Source organism: Nerophis ophidion, linkage group LG09, assembly GCF_033978795.1.
Source record: "Nerophis ophidion isolate RoL-2023_Sa linkage group LG09, RoL_Noph_v1.0, whole genome shotgun sequence".
Taxonomy (NCBI): Eukaryota; Metazoa; Chordata; class Actinopteri; order Syngnathiformes; family Syngnathidae; genus Nerophis; species Nerophis ophidion.
The window spans coordinates 39,818,000-39,834,008 of record NC_084619.1 but is presented as its reverse complement, the minus strand read 5'-3'; the positions used below and the strand labels follow the sequence as shown (position 1 = coordinate 39,834,008).

Below are 16,009 nucleotides of genomic sequence, written 5' to 3'. Positions count from 1 at the left end.
AACGGCACAACCACCTTGCTAGAAGCTATGATAGTTACCTCCACCGAGGCATCGCAAGTGATAAGCTACACTTCATACATCCCATAGTGAAATAGCAATGATAGAAGTAAATGTTCAGAGAACATTTGAAGTTGAACAATATAAATTACTGAACATACACTGCTTCGACATAATATAGAGTTTTACATTTACAAGAAGTTCCACTGTATATTCCAGCAACCTTTGTCTGTATTTACATAGTATTGGAGTGTCAAAATGACAAAATGAAAACCTGGAAAACGATGGAGAAGAACTGGTAAAGAAGTCGACTCAAATAAATGATCAAGAAGGACTGTAAAGCTGGTAAGTAGACTGGCATAGTTGTGGTGCATTAAACTGGCAGCAGATATATGATATTTTATTTTTCTTCCTGCAGTCATCCCGTCCTGCAACCACCTATGTGAATGTGGAGACTGATGAGCAATGGCTAAGTAAGTTACATGTATATGCGTGTTCTTTGTTTAAGTGAATTAGTTCTGATTGAGATTTACAGACCAGATAGAAGGATAAAAAGCTGTCCACAGTTTGTCAGGAACAAGCATGGAAATATTGCTTTCTTTTACCCTGATTACAGTAGCACGTATGAAGAATGAAACTTGAAATATAAGTAATCTCAGCATGTGTAATTAATGTTTTTTGAACCTTTCACCTTCAAGTTAAGGCTGGTAGATAACATGGTCATGATTAGGGATGTAACAATATCAAAATTTCACGGTATGATATCCTCACAGTGTTAAATCCACAATAAGATATTGTTACAAAAATGTCAAAGTCCAAAGACATGCACCTGGGGATAGGTTGATTGGCAACACTAAATGGTCCCTGGTGTGTGAATGTGAGTGTGAATGTTGTCTGTCTATCTGTGTTGGCCCTGCGATGAGGTGGCGACTTGTCCAGGGTGTACCCCGCCTTCCGCCCTATTGTAGCTGAGATAGGCACCAGCGCCCCGCACGACCCCAAAGGGAATAAGCGGTAGGAAATGGATGGATGGATGGATGGTGTTAAATGAAGTGGCAGGAATGTTTAGGATAAACAAACTTACTATAATTGAACACAAACATAATGTTCATATGTTGTAGTCATATTTATTATTATAAACAGGTATTTTAGGTGCAAAGGAATGGAGCAGAATTCCAGAATTTCAAGTAACACAAAAAGACAAACAAAAAACAAAACTTTCAAATATGTGTCTTTAAACTGACATTAACAGTAAACTTGCAGTGTAACTATCCATCCATCCATTTTCTACCGCTTATTCCCTTTTGGGGTCGCGGGGGGCGCTGGTGCCTATCTCAGCTACAATCGGGCGGAAGGCGGGGTACACCCTGGACAAGTCGCCACCTCATCGCAGGGCCAACACAGATAGACGGATAAAATTCACACTCAAATTCATACACTAGGGCCAATTTAGTGTTGCCAATCAACTTATCCCCAGGTGCATGTCTTTGGAAGTGGGAGGACGCCGGAGTACCCGGAGGGAACTCACGCATTCACGGGGAGGACATGCAAACTCCACACAGAAAGATCCCGAGCCTGGATTTGAACCCAGGACTGCAGGACCTTCGTATTGTGAGGCAGACGCACTAACCCCTCTGCCACCGTGAAGCCCACAGTGTAACTAATGTAGAACAATAATGTTTCTTTAGCCAAAAAACTATACTGTGTTTGTTCGGTATGTTTTTTTTTTTAATACAACTTGGTATTATTGTGGGTTTGATTACATTTTTAGCACATTCAACAATACTGCGATTATAATGCAAACAGTGATCATTTTGGTCACAGTAACGGTGATATGACATTTTGGTATTGTTACATCACTGCTGTTTAGTTTAGCGTTTTTTTACTTTTAACTTCCTAAGAAACTGTCATTTGCAATGGAAATGTTAGTATTAGTTTGTAGAATACTGATTCTTAAGAATTAACTAATAATTTGACTTTTAATCATGTAAATACCTCACAAATGGATATTGTCCCTTGCTGACGTCCTGGTTTCACATAAATGATATTTTCCAAATAATGGTTCTAACATATAACTCATTCTAATATATTACTCATATTCCCTAACTTATTGTAGACATTGTGGTGTGAAGTGTCGGCAAATTTCTTATTTTGTGCATGTCCACATTTCCTTTGGTGAGCTGCAACAGCTCTGGGTCGACTTGGAAATGGTCTGGATGAACGTGGGAAGCTTTACCTTGCAGTATGCAGACTTTATTTAAGGTTAAACAAGCACGACAGTTATAGGCACAGAAATATTTCACAGCAACAATTCCTTGGATCACCGAAGCACAAACGTTCCCGTCACTCCTGCACACTTCCACTTTTTCGCCCCTATATAATGTCCCCTGTTTGAACTTTGTTGTCCCACACTGCGCGGGTTATCATGGGAGATCGAGTTTACTTCTCAGATGAGCCCACTTAATATTGTCAGAAAAAAAACACACCCACTGGAGTTCTCGTTTGATAGCGTCACACATCACGGCATTATTGTGAGAATTTTGAAACCAAAATAACGTAATATTTACAATAATGCTGCATCCCTTGTCAAGATCCTTTCTCATAGGTTTGGTTTGATGCTGTGTATTTACTAATGATTGGCATTAGCATCCACAACTTTGTTTTAATAGTGTTTGTTGTATTGTGATGAGTTACATTTAACACTGTGGATTATGTGTTAACACAAACCCAGAAGATATGTAAACATGAACTACAATGCGATCAAGATGTGGGAAAAAAATAAATGCATTCCATTAGCTGGATTTGTATAATGTGTTCAATTTATGTCAACTCGCTTCTTGTTTTGCATGTTTTTGTCTTTTAAAAAAAATATATTTTAGTCTTTTGAGTTTTTTGGTTCCTCTTCTTTGTGTCAGGGGGTAGCAGCAGGGTAACACTGCAGGAGGCGGTGCCTCCTGAAGGAGCCCAAAACACTGCTCTTCAAATGGAACACATCCAACCTTCAGGTGTCCATGCAGGATGTACCACTCTGGAACATCAAGCCTCTCCCTACCTGCCAGGTACACCCACCGTCTTCTGTGTCTGACTATTGTTTTGTTGTGAATTTTGTCACGAAGCAAATCCTGCTAAAATATGACAACCTTTTGAGTGTAAGAATGTGAGCGATATACTGAGATGTTGTACGTTTTGCCTTGTGACAAAATGTTATAAAAAACCTTTAATGATTTGTATTCTATTTTAGTTTCAGCACATGAAAATATTTCTACTTCTGACTATCAAAGACAATGGAAAACCATTTTCCAGAACAGCCCTCACAGATCCTTCTGATGGCCTAACAACTAAACTACATGTCGATGCTAAGTATGAGTCATCTCAATCATTTGAGGAAGCTCTCCCTGATATAGGGGATTGGATGTACAATGACGGACATACGTTTAATGAAGGATTTGAAGATAGTTTGAGTGAGTGTGCAGATTTTCAAGAATTTCAAGAACACGATAAAACCAATACATGACATTGCATCAGAAACCATGGCAGAGTGCCTTCTGATCATCATGTGTTATGTAAACTGTCATAAAGTCACTGATAAGGCCCTAAGCGATATGCTCAAAATGTTCAAGTTGCTTTCTCCCGATAGTCTGAACACAGACTGCTTAAACAGTGTGCAGAAGTTCAAAAACTTTTTTTTATCCCACTCTGCATCATCGCTTATTATATTACATAAATCCTCCAGTAATTGTTTTGGGCCAATAGAAAGTAAACAAATAAAATGCCTGTTTTGTGGGACCAGTGTGTCAGAAGAAAGATTCTCATCCTTTTTTTCAAGTATGTACAGATTGAGTTCTTCTTTACCATAGCACATTCATGTGCCAAATGGGCCCTCGTTCGTGAATTTAAACATGCAGGTTTTTCTTTGCTGCAAGATAGTGTAACATATGAGACATGCAGTCATGTTATTCCCCTATTGGAAACTTCTGCCAGTACAGTAGTATCCTTGGATGACATATTGGGTAAAGTTGTTTTCCTTGACTTCACATCTATGCTTGGCATTGTGTTTGCAGTTCATTTCCCCAACACACTTGAAAAGTTTTAAATAATTAAGAACTGAACTGGCCTAAAAAGCCACAAATCAAATTTGTGATCGTTGTTATAAATGGTCTGAAAATACACACTGATGTGATGTTGCCGTGGATGCTGTAAAAGTCTGTAAATATGTACTGTATATGCAGTATCATTGTTGATTATGTTTATGCATTGTGTGTAATATTTCAGTGGCCAATTTATTAAATTTACTTGTTTAAAAAAAACACTGTCTTTTTTAATGAATACATAGGCCTACTATCCTACTGTATTTTAATATTAGTCCTTATGATGGTGGTTGGAGAGCCAAATATCTTCTGAAGTGGTACTTTGTTAAAAGAGTTTGAGAACCACTGCTCTAGAAAGTTCACAAATGTTAAAAGCTCTTAAAAAGTGTCTTGTGATCATATCAGTATTGTTTGGGTTCAGTTTAAAATCTCACAATTGCAGTCACTGAGTTACTGTACATGGCGTGCGGATAAGAAATAAACAAATTAAGTAGAAAATTATTTAAATAATCCATTTAGATTACAGACCATATATCCATATTGCCTGAATTAATGATTTTCTCCAAATGTTGGCATGAGATAAACTGGAGTATGATTGAGGTATAATTAAAATGTGTCAATTAAAATGCATTTTTGAAATAATTTTTTCTAAGACAGAAAACGGGTATAAAACAACTCAAATAGTGAGCAGTGAGAGACAAAACCAAGTATATCTCTCACTGAGACATCATTGAGACATATTGAAACCAATACTCGTTGATTGTCTTTTTGCCGAAATAGCAAACAGACATCTGAGAACTCAAACAGTGAGTAGTGAGAAACAAAACCATGTGTATCTCTCACTGAGTCATTATTGAGACATATTGGAGACCAGCTCATTCATCTCTCATTTTGGTCTTAGTTGAAATCGGAAAAAGAGATAACTGTTAGACAACTTTGAGATCTCTCACAGTGCTCACTGCGAGCCTTATTTCTCAGGAGCTACATTTGAGAAGAATGAGAAAACTACTTTGGTCTCGATTAGTGCTCTTTTATGTCTAGGAGATATATATAAGACATACATGAGATCTCATCTTCAATTTTGCTTTGCTATGGGAAGTTGGAGGAGGACTCAGGACAGACATGGAAATATATTTTTTAAAAATCTAAATGGGGCAACAAAATCCAATATTTTCAGCCATCTTTCTGAAAACAAATACAGAAATGTTACTATTTTTTCTGGAAACAAAACCAGAAGCTTTAGCTGTAGCCATTTTTCTGGTGACAAAACAAGATTATTTTAGTCAAAGTCACACCGATTAACAAGACAAGTCTACTGTGCTATTTTTCTGTGAAATAAACTTGGATGATTTAAAAATTTGGCTCACGACTTGATGATATGGAAAAATGTTTTTCTTCCTGAAGATAAACCATTTGAGAAGCACTCAAATCACACATGCTTACTCCAAATCATCATTGATGCAGAACCAGCAGACAATAACCAACATTATGTTTCATGTTCATTGGAAATTCCCCCGACAGCTCGTACAGCAAATGAATATGTTTGTCTTGATACAAGGAATAACCTTAGCTAACTTAGCATCAACTTAAGACAATGATGTTGCCTAGCTAGCTAGGACTTCACTTACATCTCTCATTCCTCGCTTCTTCTCTGCTGCGGGCGAATAACTTTCTTAAATCCATCTAGGATTTACAGATTGAGTCAATTCAAAATCATCCATCCATCCATTTCCTACCGCTTATTCCCTTTCGGGGTCGCCGCGGGGGGCGCTGGCGCCTATCTCAGCTACAATCGGGCGGAAGGCAGGGTACACCCTGGACAAGTCGCCACCTCATCGCAGGGCCAACACAGATAGACAGACAACATTCACACTCACATTCACACACTAGGGCCAATTTAGTGTTGCCAATCAACCTATCCCCAGGTGCATGTCTTTGGAGGTGGGAGGAAGCCGGAGTACCCGGAGGGAACCCACGCATTCACGGGGAGAACATGCAAACTCCACACAGAAAGATCCCGAGCCTGGATTTGAACCCAGGACTGCAGGAACTTCGTATTGTGAGGCAGACGCACTAACCCCTCTGCCACCGTGAAGCCCTGCGGGCGAATAACTTTCTTAAATCCATCTAGGATTTACAGATTGAGTCAATTCAAAATCAAAATATTGTAATTAACAAATTGTTGTTGGCTAACGTTACCTACCTCACGCAGTGATTCGCAGCCTCTCTCTCTCTCTCTCTCTCTCTCTCTCTCAACCGAAGTCTCGATCCACATGTGAATACATTACCATATTAAGTAGCCATGTGCTCACTGTTTCGTGGAGTGAATACAGTAGCAATCAATTACCCATCCATCCATCTTCTTCCGCTTATCCGAGGTCGGGTCGTGGCGGCAACAGCCTAAGCAGGGAAACCCAGACTTCCCTCTCCCCAGCCACTTCGTCTAGCTCTTCCCCTGGGATCCCGAGGCGTTCCCAGGCCAGCCAGGAGACATAGTCTTCCCAACGTGTCCTGGGTCTTCCCCGTGGCCTCCTACCGGTTGGACGTGCCCTAAACACCTCCCTAGGGAGGCGTTCGGGTGGCATCCTGACCAAATGCCCGAACCACCTCATCTGGCTCCTCTCGATGTGGAGGAGCAGCGGCTTTACTTTGAGTTCCTCCCGGATGGCAGAGCTTCTCACCCTATCTCTAAGGGAGAGCCCCGCCACACGGCGGAGGAAACTCATTTCGGCCGCCTGTACCCGTGAAATTATCCTTTCGGTCATGACCCAAAGTTCATGACCATAGGTGAGGATGGGAACGTAGATCGACCGGTAAATTGAGAGCTTTGCCTTCCGGCTCAGCTCCTTCTTCACCACAACGGATCGGTACAACGTCCGCATTACTGAAGACGCCGCACCGATCCGCCTGTTGATCTCACGATCCACTCTTCCCCCACTCGTAAACAAGACTCCTAGGTACTTGAACTCCTCCACTTGGGGAAGGGTCTCCTCCCCAACCCGGAGATGGCATTCCACCCTTTTCCGGGCGAGAACCATGGACTCGGACTTGGAGGTGCTGATTCTCATTCCGGTCGCTTCACACTCGGCTGCGAACCGATCCAGTGAGAGCTGAAGATCCCGGTCAGATGAAGCCATCAGGACCACATCATCTGCAAAAAGCAGAGACCTAATCTTGCGGTCACCAAACCGGAACCCCTCAACGCCTTGACTGCGCCTAGAAATTCTGTCCATAAAACTTATGAACAGAATCGGTGACAAAGGACAGCCTTGGCGGAGTCCAACCCTCACTGGAAATGTGTTCGACTTACTGCCGGCAATGCGGATCAAGCTCTGGCACTGATCGTACAGGGAGCGGACCGCCACAATAAGACAGCCCGATACCCCATACTCTGTGAGCACTCCCCACAGGACTTCCCGAGGGACACGGTCGAATGCCTTCTCCAAGTCCACGAAGCACATGTAGACTGGTTGGGCAAACTCCCATGCACCCTCAAGAACCCTGTGGAGAGTATAGAGCTGGTCCACAGTTCCACGACCAGGACGAAAACCACACTGTTCCTCCTGAATCCGAGGTTCGACTATCCGGCGTAGCCTCCTCTCCAGTACACCTGAATAAACCTTACCGGGAAGGCTGAGGAGTGTGATCCCACGATAGTTGGAACACACCCTCCGGTCCCCCTTCTTAAAGAGAGGAACCACCACCCCGGTCTGCCAATCCAGAGGTACCGCCCCCGATGTCCACGCGATGCTGCAGAGTTTACCATACTAAGTAATATGTGCGCTGTTGTCTATGTTATCTAGACTTAAAACTCTGAATATGTGCGCTGTTGTCTATGTTATCTAGACTTAAAACTCTGAAGCGTTTTTTTTTTATTGGTGAAATTTTTACTGGGGCACTGCAGATCAACAGTGGGGCACGTGCCCCAGTGAAATATGTCTGGCGACGCCCCTGGGGGAAATGTTAAGAAAATATCAGAATTCTAAGAATTTTCTCAAATTTCGGCCATTAAAAGCAACTCTTTGCACTAAAGAATGTTTGGGAACACTGCCTCAGATCTCTGTGTATTGCTACTTTGGTTAGAAAAAGGTTAATCTGGCACACACATGCACTATTGAGTAAAATGCCTGAGACAAAAACTCAATAAAATTAAAAAAAAATACTGATATTTACCTGTTTGATCATTAATGGTTTCTGTCATTAGCAACCAGCGATATCATCGCTGCAGATCAGGATATTGTGTAGGGAATGAGAAAACGAGGAACAAGAGCTGTAGGCAAGAAATCCATGAGGAAAACAAGCTGTGCATTGCCAAATACAAAAACAGGCCGCCATTCCATCTTTCTTTATCCTCCTATTTTATTCCCTTTGTTGGAGGAACTTGGCGTACAGGACTTCAGAGGAGGCTGCAATAAGCACATCAAAGCACACCGACAGATTGTGGCCCAACGGACACACTCGAAGTGGGCATTATTTTTCTTGTTGAAAATGTAGAAGAGGAGAGTACAAAGTGGGGAAATGAAAGCAGCTTCTCTTCTTTGGTTATTTTTGCCTGCCTCCTCATCTTTCACTTTTGTTTTCGTGTTGTTTTCCTCTCAGTCGCCACATGTCAAAGGTCAGTCCAGCACCTTGTTTGTGTCAGATGCCTGCTTTTGGAGATTTCCAACCTCCCGACCGTCTTTTTTTCTTACTTTTTCACTCTCTCCCTTTAGCAGACTTTTCCGACAAGCTCTCTTTGAGTTCAGCCCACATGGCTCTGGGCGAAAATCAATGCCCATATGGGTCTTCAGCTACTCTGACGAAGGTTAGGCTAGAGAAACAGATCATGCAGAATCAAAAGACCAAGAGTCTTGTTATTACAAGCTAATTATTAATCATCCTGTGTATGTGTTTATCACAATAATAGATGAATGATTAAATGGGAAATGCTCTTTTGATCTTTTTTATGTTTTTCATTCTGTGCCTCAGGTTTCAGTGATAGATGAGGTGAGGGCACACTAATCGTGGAAAGTGTCAGGGCAAGAATTAAAGATTATTACCAAAGGAATCATGAAGGGATTCATTCAGACCAGCATTCAATGACCATTTGCCTTCTCAGTGTGCTGCTGAGTTCAAAGACCTCAAGTAGTGAATTGCAGACATGCTATTGATCGCCATTGCTACGTTTTCTTGTTTCCGTGTCATGGCTAGAATATTCATTTGTTTATGTATTTCCTTATAAAGTGCAAGGTAGTGTGAAGGGGGTAATTGAAGGATGCTATGGAAAAGTTATTGCTTACAAAACGTTGCCAAGTATTTCATAGTTCTGGACTTAAAATTCCCTCCCAAATATATATAAAAATGAATCAATAATAAAAATAAGAATTTTTAAAATAAAACCAAACATTTTCTGATGAGTTTTTAGCACATTTTGGAATGCCCGCTTTTAGCTCTAAAAGGTCTTCATCAGTCTGTTGGTGTCACCTATCACAGACTTGAAACAATTTCATACTGTGTAGTATGCAGTTTTTTGTAGCATTTTCATCCCAAATCATGATCATCGATCATTTTGGTGTAGAATTTAAAGAAGTTAGCAAATACACAAGGTAGACTGACTCAGTCAAAACACGGAAAATATAAAGTACAAGTTGTACAAGTTTTACGTACTTTTTGTCTCAAAGTTTTCAGTTCCTGTTTGGTGCAGACACATGAAGGTACTGGGTTCGATCCTTGGCTCGGGATCTTTCTTTTTGGAGTTTGCATGTTCTCCCTGTGACTGCGTGGGTTCCCTCCGGGTACTCCGGCTTCCTCCCCCCTCCAAAGACATGCACCTGGGGATAGGTTGATTGGCAACATTAAATTGTCCCCAGTGTGTGAAAGTGATTGTGAATGTTGTCTGTTTATCTGTGTTGGCCCTGCGACGAGGTGGCGACTTGTCCAGAATGTACACCGCCTTCGGACCAGGTTCAGCTGGGATAGGCTCCAGCACCCCCGCGACCCCATAAGGGACAAGCGGTAGAAATGGATGGATTGATGGAACACAAAACCGTAGCTACGCCTCACGCTTGCAGCAAGTTCCCCTGCGGAGAAGAGGAAAACAGAAAAGGCAGAGGAAAAGACGGTAAGCTGCTAATGTTCTACATTATGTCCTCTTATAATGATGTTTTATTGCTGGAATTTGACCTTAAGTTTAGTTTAACTGTGCTTGAAAAAAATGCTGAAATATAGATAAATACTTTATTCCTCTTCAAGAGAAATTCACATTCTAGCAGTTTTACAAGGATGGGAAAATCCTGTGGCAGGCAAGATTGAAAAAAAAAAGACTAATACCATATTAAAATGTCACAATAAGCTTAGAAAATATGCATTACAAGCAGAACCCAAAGATAGAATAACACAAACTATGATGACTAATATATTATCATCTTTTTAATTATTTTTTTCGCGTAATGTTAGCTATCATAAACCGGGGGGGGGGAACATAACATTAAGTGATCAAAATAAGTTTCACACTCTTTTGTCCACACTGTCTCTGCGGGGAAACGGGCTCCAGTTCTCACACCATGATAAGGAGTCATTTCAAATCTGGCAATGGAAAGGGGGGCCTTCCAAATACAGTTGGTTGACTTACGATATTTCAAAAACCAATTGATATCGTTATAAATAACTGGCAGATTAATGTTCAGGAGTAAATAATACATACATACAACTTGTTAGTAAAATTTGGATGCTTTAGGTCAGTGGTTCTCAACCTTTTTTCAGTGATGTACCCCCTGTGAACATTTTTTTAATTCAAGTACCCCCTAATCAGAGCAGAGCATTTTTGGTTGAAAAAAAGAGATGAAGAAGTAAAATACAGCACTATGTCATCAGTTTCTGATTTATTAAATTGTATAACAGTGCAAAATATTGCTCATTTGTAGTGGTCTTTCTTGAAGCTTTTGGGAAAAAAAATATACAATAACTAAAAACGTGTTGAAAAATAAACAAGTGATTCAATTATAAATAAATATTTCTACACATAATAGTAATCATCAACTTAAAGTGCCATCTTTGGGGATTGTAATAGAGATCCATTTGGATTCATGAACATAATTCTAAACATTTCTTCACAAAAAAAGAAATCTTTACCATCAATATTTATGGAACATGTCCACAAAAAATGTAGATGTCAACACTGAATATTGCATTGTTGCATTTCTTTTCACAGTTTCTGAACTTACATTCATATTTTGTTGAAGTATTATTCAATAAATATATATATAAAGGATTTTTGAATTGTTGCTATTTTTAAGAATATTTTTTTATAGAAAAAATGTGTATGGAGCTGGTATATCTATTTTTAGGAAAACTAATGCAAAACCTCACAATAGTCACAGCAGCTCAGACCAGAAACCAAGCAGTGTGGGTGGGGAGCGTTTCCACAGAATGTTTCCAGAGCGGCCAGCCTGAAATGTGGGTGTCAGGGACAGACGCGGAAGGACATTTTTTCCAACAAAGTTGTAAAGCCTAGTGATGTATCAGATAGTAGGTTTTTTTTCTCTCGTTTTTTCGCGATCATATTTTGCTGTGTTTGTTGAATTTTGTTGCATTTCGCTTGATTGTAAAATATGTCAATCGACGTTCATATGTTGTCAATATTCAGTGTTTTATCGTTCATAGTTGATATTGTAAATCCCACATTCTTTATTTTCATGAACATTCTAGGGGTCTCATTCAGTAAAAAAAATTTAAATTACATTCTGTTTTTTAAGGTGATCTGTCATAACGGTTTTAGCATTTTGATTGATTGATTGAAACTTTTATTAGTAGATTGCACAGTACAGTACACATTCCGTACAATTGACCACTAAATGGTAACACCCCAATAAGTTTTTTCAACTTGTCTCCTTAATCAATTCATGGTAAATTTAATCAGACATTATTGTGAGGTTTTGCATTAGTTTTCCTAAAAATAGATATACCAGCCCCCATACACATTTTTTTCTCTAAATTTGGCCCCCGAATCCAAATAATTGCTCAGGCCTGGCATAAAGGATAATTGGCTGGAGATGGTTAGTTAAAGTGCACTTGGTGTAGCTATAGCTGATAGATTTTCCATACAAATAATTATCATTCTTGTGCCAACCACTGACCATCAAGAGGAGATAGCAGTTTCACAAAGTTAGATTTCTGAATGCAAATTAACACATTTTAGCAGTGACTCAAAGATAATTAAAGCTGCACGCATCATTGAATGGACCCTTGCCCCCCTTGCGTTATGGGGTTCACGCAAGTCGGCCAACAGGCAAGACTCTGGCGGTTACATCCTTTTTGATGCCCTGATTCACCAACAAAAATTTCAGGAAGATCAAAGCATGAATACAGAGTTATGACTGATATACAGGTAATTTTCCACCACAAGGAGGGCGATTATAGCACCGCAGTAGTGATGCAGTTGCGTCCCACCCAACGACCCGGCCCACCATCAATCGTTACCCCGCCTTCTGCCTGAATGCAGCTGGGATAGGCTCCAGCAACCCCCGCGACCCTGAGAGAGACAAACGGAAGAAAATGAATGAATATAATTTCACTCCATCCCATTTTAAATATTTTTTCATGATCTCTTATATCTAAATCTTTCAAAACACAAACCCAAAACAAGTGAAGTTGGCACGTTGTGTAAATCGTAAATAAAAACAGAATCCAATGATTTGCAAATCCTTTTCAACCTATATTCAATTGAATACATTGCAAAGACAAGATAGTTAACACTCCAACTGGTGAACTTTGTTATTTTTTGCAAATATTAGCTGATTTGGAATTTGATGTCTGCATGCATCGTGTTTCAAAAAACCTAGCACAAGTTGCAAAAACAGACTGAGAAAGTTGAGGAAAACACTTATCTGGAACATCCCACAGGTATTTGGAAACAGGTGGGTGCCGTGATTGGGTATAAAAGCAGCTTCCATGAAATGCTCAGTCATTCACAAACAAGGACGGTCATCATGGAAAAACATATGTTGCCATCCAAGCAACGTCATTTCCATGCTTATTTCAGCAAGACAATGCCTAGCCACATTCTGCACGTGTTACAACAGCATGGCTTCCTAGTAAAAAAGTGCGGGTACTAGACTGGCCTGCCTGTAGTCCAGACCTGTCTCCCATTGAAAATGTGTGGCGCTTTGTGAAGCGTAAAATACGACAACGGAGACCCCGGACCGTTGAACAACATAAGCTGTACATCTGGCAAGAATGGGAAATAATTCCACCTAAAACGCTTAGAAAATTGGTCTCCTCAGTTCCCAAACATTTAATCAGTGTTGTTAAAAGGAAAGGCCATGTAACACAGTGGTAAAAATGACACTGTGCTATTTTTTTTGCAATGTGTTCCTGCCAATAAATTCAAAGTTAATGATTATTTGCAAAAAAAAAAAGTTTCTTAATTCGAACATTGCTTATCTTGTCTTTGCAGTCTATTCAATTGAATATACGTTGAAAAGGATTTGCAAATCATTATATTATATTATATTTTATTTATGATGTACACAACGTGCCAACTTCACTGGTTTTGCCTTTTGTACGTCCAAATGTGCACTGATGCACGTAAATAAACAGTAGCCCAATGGGACACGAGACCATTCCCGGAAACCCAGAAGTGCCCTGATGTACCTTCAGGTCACGTGATTGAAACCCACCAATAGGGCCCTCGCAGTGCTCTGTATCACCTATGCTAGCTCTGCTGCTCAGGCCCTAAACATTAGATAATTTAAGAGGCATTTTAAAGCAACGCCAGCATCACAATAAGTCTGTGAGACTTTAGAGCTGGCATGGTCACTTTGGGTGATGTTTCAGCCCAGTGTCCAGGTGCCGACAGAAATATACAGCCGTATGCTCGTCTTGGTTTTGATGCCATTTTTTCTTTTTAAAGTACTGGAATACAAGACACGAATACTCACTTGGTCTGTAGCGGTTCCTCACATTCACTCCACGTCGACCTCTTGGACTCCTTGATCTCCCTTCCCTCACTCCTTGGCCCCTGGAGGGTGCCAATGCAGGCTGAAGAGGCTTCCAGGAGGTTTCAAGGGGCCTTTCAATCCTTCATCCAGGTCTTAGTGTTCAAAGACCTCGGCCAGTCATCCAGCTGCACACACACATACACACACAATTGTGTTGAAATGCACATAGCTACTCTGATAAAAAAAAAAAAAAACTGGTAGAGAGAGAAAATGTCAAGACAGAGAAGGCAGTACTAGTGAGATGACTGGGAGCTTATCTGAATTTCAAAATAAGATCAAAAAGAACTCCGGTGAGATGTGGCCTTAGCACCATCAAAATGAGATTAAAAATGTCAAATGAGTACAATTTAGAGAATACTTTTGAAACATTATACGATACAATTTCCTACAAACACACACGCATTGGTTCACACTTTACCTGCCTGATGTGTGCTCTTTCTATCCTGGGTCTTGAAAGATTTTAACGGCATTTTATGTCGGTATAACCTTACAGATTTGCCGGGTATAACACAGTCCACTACTTCCTTAAAGGGAACCGGCACTGTTTTTAGAATTTTGCCCATCGTTCACAATCGTTATGAGGGACAAGAAGACACCTTATTTTATTTATTTTTTTAAGGATTTTAAAGATGATAAAAAACGCATGAAAGATGCATCTAATGGGAGTTGCCGTTGTAGCCTTCAAAGCCCTCTAAAACATCTTCATCAACCTTTTACACACACGCTGCAAATACATACTGTATTTTTCGGAGTATAAGTCGCACCTGCCGAAAATGCATAATAAAGAAGGAAGAAAACATGTACAAGTCGCACTGGGGTATAAATTACATTTTTGGGGGAAATTTATTTGATAAAATCCAACGCCAGGAATAGACATTTGAAAGGCAATTTAAAATAAATAAAAAATAGTGAACAACTGGCTGAATAAGTGTACATTATATGACGCATAAATAACCAACTGAGAAGGTGCCTGGTATGTTAACGTTATTATGGTAAGAGTCATTCAAATAACTATAACATATAGAACATGCTATACGTTTACCAAACAATCTGTCACTCCTAATCGCTAAATCCGATGAAATCTTATACGTCTAGTCTCTTACGTGAATGAGCTAAATAATTTGATATTTTACGATGATGTGTTAATAATTTCACACATAAGTCGCTCCTGAGGATAAGTCGCAACCCCGGCCAAACTATGAAAAAAACTGCGACTTATAGTCCGAAAAATACGGTATGTATATAATGTACTAACATACACGTTCATAGAAATATGTAATATGTACAATATTTACCGTATTTTGATAATTTTAATCAATGCGTTCGACTTCTGGCACCAACTGTGTGCTCTTGCTTCTGGAAACAAACACGAGTGTGTTGTATTCATGGCAGAATTTATAACCCACAACATAGTATAAATGTTCATGTTTTTCAGTCAGGACAGATCGATGTCCTATCTCAACCTTGTGCATTACCAACTCAAACACGTTTCATGTTGGCGTAGAATCTAGCTTATCTACCAAAGCATGCCTACGCTACAAAAAGAGTTCCTCAGGGTTTGCACTTACAATAACAATGTCGCTACAGTTTGGTTAATATACAGGTTACAGAACGTGAATGAAGTATTGATGGCAGGTTTTTCATTCATTTTAAATGTGATTTAGAGGTAGAATTGGGTGCTCCCATTAACTGCATTGCTAGCCACCTAGAATGAGAAGATTTTAATGTGCCAGAATGCAAAAAAAAAAAAACACAAAACCTTTTGTCTTCTTGTCTCTCATAAGGATCGTGAATGATAGGCAAAATTCCTGAAAAAGTGCAGTTCATTTTTCACAAATGTGGATTGGATGGTCCTTCAAGCAAAGGTATCAGGAGCTGGCCAATGAAGTTTGAAACACAAGAACTTACCAATATTAATTGCAGCGATGGGCAGGAGAAATTTCTGTA

At 39.9% G+C, this 16,009-nt stretch overlaps 1 long non-coding RNA gene across 1 annotated transcript; it reads left to right on the top strand.

The window, feature by feature from the left end:
* The first annotated feature begins 240 nt into the window (after positions 1 to 240).
* LOC133558810 (uncharacterized) lies at positions 241 to 3,457 on the top strand. The gene is made up of 4 exons (XR_009808010.1): positions 241 to 342; positions 416 to 470; positions 2,913 to 3,056; positions 3,245 to 3,457. It is a non-coding gene; the product is annotated as an uncharacterized LOC133558810 (long non-coding RNA).
* Positions 3,458 to 16,009: the final 12,552 nt, after the last annotated feature.